This window comes from Coregonus clupeaformis, chromosome 28 (genome assembly GCF_020615455.1).
Source record: "Coregonus clupeaformis isolate EN_2021a chromosome 28, ASM2061545v1, whole genome shotgun sequence".
In the NCBI taxonomy this organism is placed as follows: domain Eukaryota; kingdom Metazoa; phylum Chordata; class Actinopteri; order Salmoniformes; family Salmonidae; genus Coregonus; species Coregonus clupeaformis.
The window spans coordinates 31,594,313-31,610,167 of record NC_059219.1 but is presented as its reverse complement, the minus strand read 5'-3'; positions in this window follow the sequence as shown (position 1 = coordinate 31,610,167).

Sequence of the window (15,855 nt, the reverse complement as noted above, 5' to 3'; positions counted from 1 at the left end):
TGTGGGGCTCTGGGTGACGTGTGTGACCCCCGGAAGGGCTGGATGACGGCAGGGTTAGTCACTGCTGTGATCAGCCTCCTATCTCCACACCTCCCAACTGACAGAATGTGTGTGTGTGTGTGTGTATGTGTGTGTGTGTGTGTGTGTGTGTGTGTGTGTGTGTGTGTGTGTATTGCAAGAGAGGAAAAGGGGGAGCCATCCCCCTCCTTGGAATTAAGCTGAGACAAAACTCACACATCTTGACAAAGTGGTTCATCATTTACAGTAAACCAATTATATACCGATGTGCTATCTTAATTTGATCACTGTGTTGTCCCAGAGAATTTTGCTGTGCAACAGGAAATGCAAATTGTAGTGTATTCAAGGTTTAAAAAGGCTTCTTAAGTTTGTAATTTCTACTTTAAAATGTCAGACTTTATTTTTTTTAAATGAATTAACCCCTACAAAAATGTCCATTAATTACAATCCACATAATAGTTCACATGTCCTGTTGCTGCAGGATTATTTTCCTGCTGTGCGAAACTGGTCAAATGAAGATAGTATCTGTACAGTACATTCTTAGTCTGACAAACATCTACCGCAGCAAACTGAGGACTGTTTCATACTAAAGGCCTAAAACCCATTTGAGATGGGACACATTTGCTTTTAATTTTGACACATTTCTCTGCAGCCCACAAACACTGAGTCACAACAACACTCACATGTCAGGAAGCAGAATGTCTGTCAACATGGTGGCAAATACATCAACCACCCGAGCCACGGCCTGTTCACCTCGCTATCATCCAGAAGGCGAGGTCAGTAAAGGTGCATCAAAGCTGGGACCGAGAGACTGAAAAACAGCGTCTATCTCAAGGCCATCAGACTGTTAAATAGCCATCACTAGCCGGCTACCACCCGGTTAATCAACCCTGCACCTTAGAGGCTGCTGCCCTATATACATAGACATGGAATCACTGGTCACTTTAATAATGGAACACTAGTCACTTTAATAATGTTTACATACTGCTTTACTCATCTCATATGTATATACTGTATTCTATTCTACTGTATTTTAGTCAATGTCAATGTATGTGACCAATAACATTTTATTTTATTTAAAATAATTACAATTCCACACACACACACACACACACACACACACACACACACACACACACACACACACACACACACACACACACACACACACACACACACACACACACACACACACACCACACACACACACACACACACACACACACACACACACACACACACACACACACTCAGACACACACAGCCAAAAAAAATGACCGCAGGCGGACTCCCTGTTGGCCCTTCGTCAAGGCAACTTCCCAAAAAGAGAGCTCTTTTTTACCGTAAACTCATTTTCCAGGAAACCACAGCCGGCTTCAACAGCAGCCAAGCTATGACTGTACAGCATTGTTTATCAAGAGAGAAACCTTCAAGTTCAGACATTTGATAGTACTGTGTAGGCGTATGTTTGAGTGAGTGGGGAATTTTCTAAAATAATGATTCGGCTACAACTTCATGTCATGTCTCCAGAGAATAATATATAATTTCTCTATCGTTGGATATGCAGATGGAAAACTGAGCCAACTATTTCTGACCTCTTTCTCCCCCCCACCTCCTCTCTCTCAGGTGAATGCCAGCACCATAGCAGTTCTCCTCAAAGGCACCCAGTGTTTGCTTGTTGGCTCACGGCCAGTCCAAAGCCCTCGCAGTCTGAGCACTTCTCTCTTCCACCTCTAGAATCAACGACTGTACATCTGTAGAGCATTCCTCAGGCACCTCTCCTTCCATACAAATCATTCCTCAGGCACCTCTCCTATCATACAAATCATTCCTCAGGCACCTCTCCTTCCATACAAATAATTCCTCAGGCACCTCTCCTTCCATACAAATAATTCCTCAGGCACCTCTCCTTCCATACAAATCATTCCTCAGGCACCTCTCCTTCCATACAAATCCTTCCTAAGGCACCTCTCCTTCCCTACAAATCATTCCTCAGGCATCGCTCCTTCCTTACAAATCATTCCTCAGGCACCTCTCCTTCCCTACAAATCATTTTCAGGCATCTCTCCTTCCCTACAAATCATTTCTCAGGCACCTCTCCTTCCCTACAAATCATTCCTCAGGCATCTCTCCTTCCCTACAAATCATTCCTAAGGCACCTCTCATTCCCTACAAATCATTCCTCAGGCACCTCTCCTTCCATACAAATCATTCCTAAGGCACCTCTCCTTCCCTACAAATCATTCCTCAGGCATCGCTCCTTCCTTACAAATCAAATCCTCAGGCACCTCTCCTTCCCTACAAATCATTTTCAGGCATCTCTCCTTCCCTACAAATCATTCCTCAGGCACCTCTCCTTCCCTACAAATCATTCCTCAGGCATCTCTCATCCCTACAAATCATTCCTAAGGCACCTCTCATTCCCTACAAATCATTCCTCAGGCACCTATCCTTCCCTACAAATCATTCCTCATGCAACTCTCCTTCCCTACAAATCAATAACTACAGGAAGTTTTTGATCTCCGCCTGCCTCAATATCTCAAGTTTCAATCACTCTGTGTCGCAGTGCCACTCCAGAGAGAGAAAGAGAGAGAGAGTACTAGCCATAGGTGCAAGCATATCCACATAATGTTGTTTTCCCAGCGTATGTATGTATGTATGTATGTATGTATATATATGTATGTGGTTCCCAGTATATGATAAGCTTTATCATAATATAATCTTTATCTGATTATCTATCTAGGGCCACACCTCTACCGGTCGTTTGAGTACACATGTAGTGTGACGGAGGTAGTACATGAAGCACAAGTACACGGCAGCACAACCTGGTGGTGTCATAAATGTACACTCATACTTTTAAAATACTATAGTAATTTATTTAATTGTATTTATTTAACCTCTATTTAACTAGGCAAGCCAGTTAAGAACAAATTCTTATTTACGATCACTGCTATTTACCTTGTCAAAAACATTTGTTACTGTGAATAACTAATCACACTGCTTGTATCGATCACCACCTCGTGTTTACAGTGTGCTGTCTGATCAGAGAGGGATTAAGGAAAGAGGAAGCCTACTGTAAGACATGTAAACCCCTTCTTGGCAGCGAGTCAGCAGGATGGGAGACTGAGACACTCCATCATGCTCAGTGTCATGTAGAACATCACATCTGCTTCCTCATATCATAAAGGACATACTGTAGATTCTCTAAGTATACATTAACGTATGTCATCAGCTGTGATGACGTCATCCGACTACCATAGAAGGATGTGTTATCACTTTGAGGAGGAAAACAGTGTGGAAATATAAAAGCCCATATCTATTTCTAGACTTGAGGCTATGTTCTGGAACAAAAGGCCAGAAGCACTGAGCTCCAGTCTCCCTCACAGGAATTGTCCTCAACATTCTGCCGTTGCTAAGTGACCCCTGACCCCGTTGTCGCCAAGGGAACAATGATGGTAATGGGAGCTCTGACAGAGTGATAGCTACGGAGGGGTGTGTGTGTGTGTGTGTGTGTGTGTGTGTGTGTGAGCGTATGTGTGAGCGTGTGTTTGTTTATGCGTGCGTGCATGTGGGTCGGGTGGCCTGGTTTCTCGCATCACTCAGGCCCTGGTGTGTAGACCAGCTCCTCTGTAGCTCAGCTGGTAGAGCACGGTGCTTGTAACGCCAAGGTAGTGGGTTCGATCCCCGCGACCACCCATACACAAAAAAATAAATAAATGTATGCACGCATGACTGTACGTCTCTTTGGATAAAAGCGTCTGCTAAATGGCTTATTATTATTATTATTATTAGACCCCCTTGGGGCCAGCCAAACAGTGACTGTGCTCCAGCATGTGTTGGCGCGAGCTTCAACGATTCAGAACTGAGAAAGTCGTCACAGGTGAATTTGACACGTAAACATGGACTACCACACAGAAACACACCCGATGACATCGGCAAAACTTTTGTTCCAACTGTGAAACAAACTATTCTGGACAACCCAACACAGAAGTGATGTCATAGTCAAATCAAGTCACTTCCTGTGCTAGTCTGAGAACACTCAATTGACGCCCATTGATGCTCTGTGTCTCTGTGTAAGGCCCACAAAAAACAAGTTTTCAGAAATCCTCCCCAGGAGGTGTATTTGTCAGAGGGGATTAACAGGTAGCAGAAACGGGAATTCCCTGTGTTATACAGAGTTCCAGACACCAGTATAGGAGATGAGGGGAGGGACACATAACTCATATTTACTATTCTATTTACCTACCCTTTACCCTAACCACAGTGCTAGACCCACATCCATCCAGCACAACTAAACAATCACCCCTCATTCTCTCTAACACCCACTCCCACTGCTCTCCATCTCATTCATTCTCTTTTTCTTTCATTCTCCCTCCCTCCCTCCCTCCCTCCCTCCCTCCGAGATGTAACAGGTATTCATTCCACTACAACAAAGCTGTGAGACGTGGCAGAGTGTGTGTGTGCATCACCAGAGGGATGGGTCAGAGCAGGCCAGATTCGGTTACCATCCACTGACGCACATTTACACAGGAACACACAAAGATGTAAAGAAATACACACACCCACAAAAACGCAAACATACATATTCTAAACAATACTAACATACAATGAAGAAACGCAGGCACTGACAGACACACACAAAAAAAAAAACATTCAGAATGGAAATACACACACCCACTAATCAGTCATTTACAGGACCATGACAAACAGCTCACGGCTTGTCCTTAGTAAATAAATAGGTTTACTCACTGTCCCCTGTGGCGTACTCTAGAGCTGTCCAGTCTGCTGACTGAATGAGAGCTGTTTGTCATATCCTCCTCCTCGTGACATCCAACCACAGCCTCCCATTTCCCAGGAAAGCACAAGGATACCAGCCAAGTCATCAAAGTGTCAGTAGCTTCGATTTTTGCGAATGCAAGACAAGGGGGTCAGTAGTGGGGAATATCAGGGTGACCTTCCTCCATGGGTGTCCCCCTCCGTCCACTCCTACCTGTGTCCACGTGGGTGAGTCTGGCCCCTCCCCTGTCCTCTCTTCTCGCTCCTCTGAATTCTGCTCTACCAAACACAGAGGGTGTGTCTTTCTCAGTGGCCAACAAAAACTAGTAGAGAAAAGGAAGCCCACACCTAGTATGGCACTGCTAAGTAGTGTGTGTGTGTGTGTGTTGTGTGTGTGTGTGTGTGTGTGTGTGTGTGTGTGAGAGAGAGAGACAGTACCTTTACCCCACCCCTCTGGCACTCCCTCTCTCTCCCTCTCTCTCTCCCACACGCATACTCCATGCCCACAGGCATGGCTGCAGTGTGTGTTCCTGGGCACGGCATGATGCCAACCACTCCACTACAGGAAGCTGGAGAGGAGCCCAGCCAAGCCAGGAGGAGGACTGGGAATACCAGGAGAAATGGGAATAGCCACAGGCTTGGGCACGCCTCAGGGCTGTTGACAAGCAAACAATAGAGACACCAACCAAACAGTGAGAGGAAGTTTAAACATCCACATATTATCCACAGATTATTCTCAATCCCACCTTTCAGTTCCCAAGTGTTAGCTTTTCCTTAAAGAACATAATCCCTCATAGTAGGGTGGGCAATTGTTGGTCAAGTGAGGCAATTCCAATGTAGCCCCAATTGAGTCTGTCTATGATAACAAAATGAGAGCCCTGTTTCCGTGGTGATGTAGGAACAGAGGAGGGTTCCACCTGAGAGACCACGTCTCATATCTCTGTACACACTTGGCATTGTGGGAAACCAGACCCAGTTCACATACTCTCTCTGTGGTACTCCACTTTCTCTCTCTTTCTTTCTCTCTCTCATACACACACTCATCACACACAAACACCAATGCAAACACAAAACACACACACACACACACACACTCTCTCACACATTTCACACTCACAAAGATTTCTTATATTAACACATTACACATACGTAAACAACCATGCCATTGACCCTGACCTGTCTACCAACCCTGAAGTGGAGACCCAAGCTGACCTGACTGAATCTGGGCCACTCTAGTGGGGCACAAAGACAACCCCAGCCCCCTCAGCCCCCATACATCCAGAGCCAGAGCCATGAGAACAGGAGCTGCATTTTCAATTAGAGAGACATGATCTATGGCCATGATTATGCCCCACAAACACAATGCTAAGTCTGACCAGCAGAGATAAGAGTGTGTGTGTGTGTGTCACCTGAGAGATGAGAAGGCTTTAAGCTCCCCCGGCCTCCCCCTACAGTGAATCAGCCATACTGACAGAATGAGGCCTCTGTATTACAGCAGACACACACACAGTAGAACAATCCAGGTGTGTTCCTCTATCATCCAAAGGATAGGGAGAAGGAAGTAACCCCTACCTGAATTAGTCCAATATAAATCACAAACTTTACCATGCCCTTACCTTGTATTTAAGAGTGTGCTTGTGTAGATAAAGGTTTACGAGTGTGTGGGCGTTGTGGGTTTTAGGTCAAGGTACAGTGGTGCGTGCCACACCCACCCCTCCCAGCCATTCACACGCTGATTCCAAGAACATATGGAGGCGTGGGGAGGAGTCTCACAAAAACACGCTGAGTCAACAGCTATAGTTACCTTAGGTGTAGGTGTGTGTGTGTGTGTCTCTGTGAGATTGGTCTCAGAAACCGGAATGTTGCACAATAAATCTGATTCAAACACGCCCTAGAATGTCTGGTCCATTCCAATGTCCCTTGGAGTCCATTTCTAATTGATATTGGCTCCTATTTGAGTTGACCCATTCACAACCATACAGTAGGTAGGCTAACTCCCTCTCTAGCCTCTCTCCTATTTCACAGCAATCAACCAGCACAATCAGAGTTGGAAGAGATATAATGGAGATATAATACCTCAGTCATTATCAGTGAATATACAGACTACATCATAGTTCCCTACTAAGGACTAAGCACAGAGCTGTACCATATCATCACTAACATAGCCAAAGGGTAGCCTAAAGCCAAGCTCTGGCAGTATATGAACAATGAGTTCTGAGAATAAGTGGCAGCAATTGAATAATCACACAATTGAATAATCACACAATCAACGTATTAAGATCATTTAATCTCCTCTGAATCTGTCCTGACTTGCAGTAATCCGTTCCAATATGACTCCATGTCCTTGAAACAAAAACACACTAACAAACTCCCTGATATATACTATAAACACAGAAAAATGAAAATAGAAAAAGTAACCTGCTGTTGCTGTGAGACTCTGTCAGCCACCTGATCTCTTCACATCCTGTGTCCATCCTGAGAAAGAGGGAGAGAGAGAGAGAGAGAGAGAGAGAAGGAGAGGGAAAGAGAGGGAAAGAGAGGGAAAGAGAGGGAAAGAGAGGGAAAGAGACAGAAGGAGAGAGTAGAAATAGAGAGATAATGGGAGATAAATGGTAGATAGAGACTGAGTGAGAGGGAACCGACAAAAAGAGAGGGAGAGAGAGGGAGAGAAAAACAGATTAAGTTCCAGTGAGCTCCAGAGGGGGGGTCTCTGCCTGTCTCTCTTCACCGGTAGAGTGCCTCTAAGTCCCTGAGGCTGTGCTGCGAGAGCAGCCTGTCCTGGAGCTCTCCACTCAGCGGGTGAGTGTGTCTGTGGTGAGAGAGAGAGAGAGAGAGAGAGAGAGAGAGAGAGAGAGAGAGAGAGAGAGAGAGAGAGAGAGAGAGAGAGCGAGAGAGCGTGTGTGAAAGAGAAAGCGTGCGCGCTGCTCAGTCATACAGAGCACGACCAGTCAAGTCATTCCTGCTCAGTGAGTAAACAGGCAGTGAGCCTCTCTTTCTCTCTCTTCCTCTCCCCCTCTTCCACTTATCCTATTTCTTCTCCCTTTCCGTCTTTCTCTACCACTCTCCAAAACACTTTCTAAGATTCCCCCTCAACTCCTCTCTGTATATAGATTGGTTGTCTTCCTCAGTTGCAGTTCTTCTAACGCACAGCAGTCGGTACTGTTTCCGAGTGAAAACATCCTCTGACTGCCATGATTCACATTTGTAATGGTTAGTGGGATTGTGTTATTGTGCTTGTGGTTATGATGGGCTGCCATTGTGTTGGAAAGCTGTGACGTTAGAAGGGGGCAATGGAATCCTCAGACTACAATCAAAAAAACTTGTTGAAAATATGAAACAGATGTTTTTTGTAGGCCCTCAAAGATTGTAATCATGGTGAGAGAGGGCGATAGCGAGAGAGAGACATCTGCCCAAACTAGATGTTAGATAAACACCACCATTTCACTGGAATGGAACACATGGAGGCACTACCTCTACATGCAAATATATACACAAACACGCATACACACACATATACACACACACATCCATACCAGTGGAATGACGTGGAGAATGCTAGGAAGTTGCCTGTGGTCCTTTCTCTGAGTATGTGTGGTGTGTGGCCTGCGGTGTGTGGGTGTGTGTGTTGTGAGTGTGTGTTTGTCTGTGTGTGTGTGTGTGTGTGGTGTGTGTGTGTGTGTGTGTGAGAGAGAGACAGGTGTTCCTGCATAGTGGGAAGTGAGTCAGAAATTAGGAATCCACCAGTGGGGGTTAATTTATTTTGGCGGGAAACAGAGAGGTACCCCTCAACACACACACACACACACACACACACACACACACACACACACACACACACACACACACACACACACACACACACACACACACACACACACACTAACATATACTGTGCTCTGCATTTATGGTTCCATGACTGGACTATGAGTCACTGAGGTTTTCACCCTTGATGTCTATCCTCAGGCGCCAGTAGCCAGCACTGTCTGTGTGTGTGTTTCAGTGTGTGTGTTTCAGTGTGTGTGTTTCAGTGTGTGTGTTTCAGTGTCTGTGTGTGTGTTTCAGTGTGTGTGTGTGTGTGTGTGTGTTTCAGTGTTTGTGTTTCAGTGTCTGTGTGTGTGTTTCATTGTGTGTGTGTTTCAGTGTGTGTGTGTGTGTGTGTTTCAGTGTCTGTGTGTGTGTTTCATTGTGTGTGTGTGTGTTTCAGTGTGTGTGCCACCACAGCCCGTTACAGCCCCCATCTTCCAGACCACAACCCTTCACCTAGTTCTGCATCCCATCACAAGTCACCCGATACTCTGACCCTGTCCCTCTCACTACCCACAACCCCCAGCAGCTATCTGCCTCATACCACCTCCTTCCTCCACCTGTCTTCAATCTATCCTATCATCATACAGTACATCCTAGAACTAATAGTTTGGTATGGGAGGCAGAGTTCATAGTGAAAGAAGTGGTGTGGTGTAGATGGCCAGTCCAAAACACACACACACACAACATGACCATGCAAGTTGCCCACACATGTTCCCTTGCCAGGTAAACAATTATGTAAAAAAGGGAGGGGTTAGAATGTGCTCACACACACGCAAACACAAACACACAGTTTACACACACACACACACACACACACACACACACACACACACACACAAGCCAGATCGCCCAAGATTGACTTAGAAAGTGGACGTCTGTCCATCTCCTGACAACGTTGGGAAATGCCTTCAAAACCAGCCGCTAGGGGAAACAGTGAGTGCTATTAACATCAAGTAGGCTTGGGTTTTGCTAGGGCGTTGCGGATGGCGGTGGTGAATGAGTGTAGTCCCATGACTCTGGAAATCGGGGTCAATTAGGCTCAGTAGCGGTGCGTGGGTAAAATCACTGGGGAAGCCAAGCAACAAAAAAAAAGCCATATTACAACCCGTGTTGTGATAATTTTGTTGTTTGCTCTATAACCTGTTAGTTCATATGCCTTGACACCGCGATATATAGGCCTAAGGCCGAGACAGTAAGAAGACACAGTGGCAGAATAAATTCAACCACACCTTTGTTTCCTCACAAAACTGGAGAGCAAGATCTGTCCGGTGAAGTTTTTAAAGCATATTGCATGTAGCAAACAGCTACATGACCTACAGCATGGTCAAGCAAGTTAATGTTTCAGACATTTTTGGACTACTAAATAACTATTGATTTAGAACCACAAAGAGTTACTGCAAGTCGCAAAGGAAACAGGAGCTGCCTCCACTATTCCAGCACCATTTAAACTTTAACATTTCAACACCATCAAATCACCTATGCTTAGTCTAATACAGTGACAACTAAAAGATATCAAAAACAATTCAATCCAATCAACATAAGCTAAATATGATGTGGCTGTCCATGGTACTGATTTGTGTGTGTGTTTAAAAGTAGATTTTTTTTGACTCACCCTACTTGTAGAGAAACGCCAACACCATCCTCCTCTCTTTCACGTTGCCAAAACAGTCTATGACTCTGTCAGACAATCCACACTTTTAGTTTTTGTTGTCCTAAGCTACCTAAAATGCTTCATTTTTCATGGGCAACGTTAGCTAGGTAACATTAGCCTACTATATCTAGCTACATATTGAACTTCCATCCTCTCAGGCCAGGGGCACAATGTATGAATTTATCGTTGGATTAGAATCGCTGTTATAATCATTGGCCAGTACGGAGAATGAATTCCAAATCCCTATCTCCATCCATAGATAATTTAGGAAAGGGCCAATTTTAGCCACCAGAAGACAACAACACAACGAGATGCAACAATTCAAGGTTTTTCTGTCAATGACGTTTGGCTTTTGATGTGATGTGATGCCAAATCCAAACTGGCTTCCCTTTACACTTTCTTTTGGTGCGCCAGGACCATTCACAGTTGAGCTCGCTCAGTTTAGCTCAATGCTGATTGGCTATCATTGAATACTTTTTTTTTTTATTCAGGGAGGCCAAATGCTCGCTGGCTTCCTTTGCATTCAATGCTTACGGGCGGCAACAATGTCATACTCTTTTTGACCAGACAGCTTCAGATAGATGGGCTACACATACAGAGGCAGAGGGGCGCTGTTTCCCTCGGATGCTTTCACCGGTGAGATGCATTCAGCTTCCTCCGAATTGAAGAAAAATGATGAAACACAGAGAGACTAAATATTTTATTTTCAAAAAAGATTTGTTGTACATTTTTTGGGGAAGCCTGGCTTCCCTTGACACCCATACATGCCACTGAGTAGGCTTGGGTTTTGCTAGGGAGTTGCGGACGGGGGTGGTGAATGGGCGTAATTCCATGACTCCAGATCCGACCCTATTCCAAACCTTAACCCTTAACTTTAAAATGTGAGGTTTGAAGCAACTTAGAAATGTGACATTTGGAGAAACGGAACGATACTGAGCAGAAGGAGGAACCCAGGGTGTCAAAAACGCTTTGAAATTTGACATTTGGAGCAACTTCGAAATTTGACGTATGGAGAAATGTATATAAACCTCAGAATCTGAAGTCCAATCGGTAAAACCATGAGATCTTGTTGCACACACACACACACAAATACACACAGTATACACACACGCCACATCACCAGTGACCAAAAATACCCTCCGTCAACACCCACCCCACAAACATAAAACCTTCAACTTTGATCTTTTCAACATGTATCACCATACAACACTGTAGACAGGATCAAGAGGAAAACTACTGCCTTTATGATATACAGTACATCTCCAATATATATGATATACAGTACATCTCCAATATATATGATATACAGTACACCTCCAATATATATGATATACAGTACATCTCCAATATATATGATATACAGTACATCTCCAATATATATGATATACAGTACATCTCCAATATATATGATATACAGTACACCTCCAATATATATGATATACAGTACACCTCCAATATATATATGATATACAGTACATCTCCAATATATATGATATACAGTACATCTCCAATATATATGATATACAGTACACCTCCAATATATATATGATATACAGTACATCTCCAATATAACCTTTGACTGCATGGACGTTATCTGATCTCTGTCTATATATTCTACTGAAGGCCATAGAGGGAGAGGGAGAGATAGGTAGAGACAAACCGAGAGAGAAAGACAGATAGAAAGAGAGCTCCTTATATAAGGTCCCTGTTATAAGGACATCGTCTCTTTATTGCCTGCATGTCCTTGGTGATAAATCGTCATCAAGCCTCTCACTCCCAGTGAAGAGCCGGGGAGAGATCTTACATAAACATCACAGTGAACACACACAATGACAGACCGACACACACCACACACACACACACACACACTCTTTCCCTCTCTCTCTCGGAGTCTGGACTGGGTGAGAGGGGCTAAACACTCTTGGTTTCGTAATGCCAGCCAGAGCACATCTCACACATTGTTAGCAGCACACACATACTGATGAGTCACATACAGCCTTGTTATAGCTGCTGGGTCCAACAACCCAATGAGTACCTTTCAATGCCCAGTCCCGCCATTTCCCTCCACTTCCCCCTCTCATGTGGCGGAAATGACCCCCTATGGATAGCTTCCACACTCATGTGGAAGTACCACACAAATACACACACAGAGCCGCATCCCGGGGTATATCACTACCAGGAGATCCTGGATCAATAACCAAGCAGAGGACAGGAATTGATCTTGTATAAATTGGGGGGGTCAATTACTGGAAACAGATGGCTCAATTACTGTAACTTCCCAGAGTATACATTTACGTCATTTAGCAGACGCTCTTATCCAGAGCGACTTACAGTTAGTGCATACATTATTTTATCGAACCCACAACCCTGCTCTACCAACTGAGCTACATCCCCTGCCGGCCAAATCCCTCCCCTACCCTGGACGACGCTGGGCCAATTGTGCGCGCCACCCCATGGGTCTCCCGGTCGCGGCCGGCTACGACAGAGCCTGGATTCGAACCAGGATCTCTAGTGGCACAGCTAGCACTGCGATGCAGTGTCTTAGACCACTGCGCCACTCGGGAGACAATATAGATGGGCTCTTAGAGACATACAGTAACATGACAACGTTAAGTATACAGTATGTCTATATGTTGACCCAACCTTATATACAACCATCCTCTAACCCAGCCCTACCACACACAGCCATACTACCATCTCCATCCTCTAACCCACCCCTACCACACACAGCCATACTACCATCTCCACCCTCTAACCCAGCCCTACCACACACAGCTATACTACCATCTCTATCCTCTAACCCACCCCTACCACACACAGCCATACTACCATCTCCACCCTCTAACCCAGCCCTACCACACACAGCTATACTACCATCTCTATCCTCTAACCCACCCCTACCACACACAGCCATACTACCATCTCCATCCTCTAACCCAGCCCTACCACACACAGCTATACTACCATCTCTATCCTCTAACCCACCCCTACCACACACAGCTATACTACCATCTCTATCCTCTAACCCACCCCTACCACACACAGCCATACTACCATCTCCATCCTCTAACCCACCCCTACCACACACAGCTATACTACCATCTCTATCCTCTAACCCACCCCTACCACACACAGTCATACTACCATCTCCACCCTCTAACCCACCACTACCACACACAGCTATACTACCATCTCTATCCTCTAACCCACCCCTACCACACACAGTCATACTACCATCTCCACCCTCTAACCCACCACTACCACACACAGCTATACTACCATCTCCACCCTCTAACCCAGCCCTACCACACACAGCTATACTACCATCTCCACCCTCTAACCCACCACTACCACACACAGCTATACTACCATCTCCACCCTCTAACCCAGCCCTACCACACACAGCTATACTACCATCTCTATCCTCTAACCCACCCCTACCACACACAGTCATACTACCATCTCCACCCTCTAACCCACCACTACCACACACAGCTATACTACCATCTCTATCCTCTAACCCACCCCTACCACACACAGTCATACTACCATCTCCACCCTCTAACCCACCACTACCACACACAGCTATACTACCATCTCTATCCTCTAACCCACCCCTACCACACACAGTCATACTACCATCTCCACCCTCTAACCCACCACTACCACACACAGCTATACTACCATCTCTATCTTCTAACCCAGCCCTACCACACACAGTCATACTACCATCTCCAAGCAAATGCCTAATGCCCAGACCAAAACATCCCTTCCCTACATGAAGACACTGTAACAGCAGTGCCGTTCCATCCTGGCAGTCACCATCACCATCACCTCCTCCCTGGGAAGAATATAACTGCTGTGCAATAATCATCTAGCCTGATGTACTGATGGACTCATTAAAACTCTTATTAATGGTCATTATACTCCACTTAATGACAATGTTCAAATCAAATGTATTGGTCACATACACATGGTTAGCAGATGTTATTGCGAGTGTAGCGAAATGCTTGTGTAATGCTTAAGATTTTCTGAGCTAACAATGTAAGAAATAATACATAAAAAACCAAATCGGTTTCCTAAGGACTAGAAGCGAGGCAGCCCTCTCCCTCTCTGTCGGCGCCATAGATTTAATGCTGTTGCTGTGTGCGCGTGTACGTGAGACGGACAGAAAGAAAGAAAGGGAATGTTATAGAGTGGGGGAAAAAAGTATTTAGTCAGCCACCAATTGTGCAAGTTCTCCCACTTAAAAAGATGAGAGAGGCCTGTCATTTTCATCATAGGTACACGTCAACTATGACAGACAAAATGAGAAAAAAAAATCCAGAAAATCACATTGTAGGACTTTTAATGAATTTATTTGCAAATTATGGTGGAAAATAAGTATTTGGTCAATAACAAATGTTTCTCAATACTTTGTTATATACCCTTTGTTGGCAATGACACAGGTCAAACGTTTTCTGTAAGTCTTCACACACTGTTGCTGGTATTTTGGCCCATTCCTCCATGCAGATCTCCTCTAGAGCAGTGATGTTTTGGGGCTGTCGCTGGGCAACACAGACTTTCAACTCCCTCCAAAGATTTTCTATGGGGTTGAGATCTGGAGACTGGCTAGGCCACTCCAGGACCTTGAAATGCTTCTTACGAAGCCACTCCTTCGTTGCCCGTGCGGTGTGTTTGCATTCTTGTCCTCCAAACACGACGAGTTGAGTTTTTACCAAAAAGTTATATTTTGGTTTCATCTGACCATATGACATTCTCCCAATCCTCTTCTGGATCATCCAAATGCACTCTAGCAAACTTCAGACGGGCCTGGACATGTACTGGCTTAAGCAGGGGGACACGTCTGGCACTGCAGGATCTGAGTCCCTGGCGACGTAGTGTGTTACTGATGGTAGGCTTTGTTACTTTGGTCCCAGCTCTCTGCAGGTCATTCACTAGGTCCCCCCATGTGGTTCTGGGATTTTTGCTCACCGTTCTTGTGATCATTTTGACCCCACAGGGTGAGATCTTGCGTGGAGCCCCAGATCGAGGGATATTATCAGTGGTCTTTTATGTCTTCCATTTCCTAATAATTGCTCCCACAGTTGATTTCTTCATACCAAGCTGCTTACCTATTGCAGATTCAGTCTTCCCAGCCTGGTGCAGGTCTACAATTTTGTTTCTGGTGTCCTTTGACAGCTCTTTGGTCTTGGCCATAGTGGAGTTTGGAGTGTGACTGTTTGAGGTTGTGGACAGGTGTCTTTTATACTGATAACAAGTTCAAACAGGTGCCATTAATACAGGTAACGAGTGGAGGACAGAGGAGCCTCTTAAAGAAGAAGTTACAGGTCTGTGAGAGCCAGAAATCTTGCTTGTTTGTAGGTGACCAAATACTTATTTTCCACCATAATTTTCAAGTAAATTCATAAAAAATCCTACAATGTGATTTTCTGGATTTTTTTATCTCAATTTGTCTGTCATAGTTGACGTGTACCTATGATGAAAATTAAAGGCCTCTCTCATCTTTTTAAGTGGGAGAACTTGCACAATTGGTGGCTGACTAAATACTTTTTTTCCCCACTGTATTAGTATGAGCGATAGACAGTGTCACCAGTCAATGC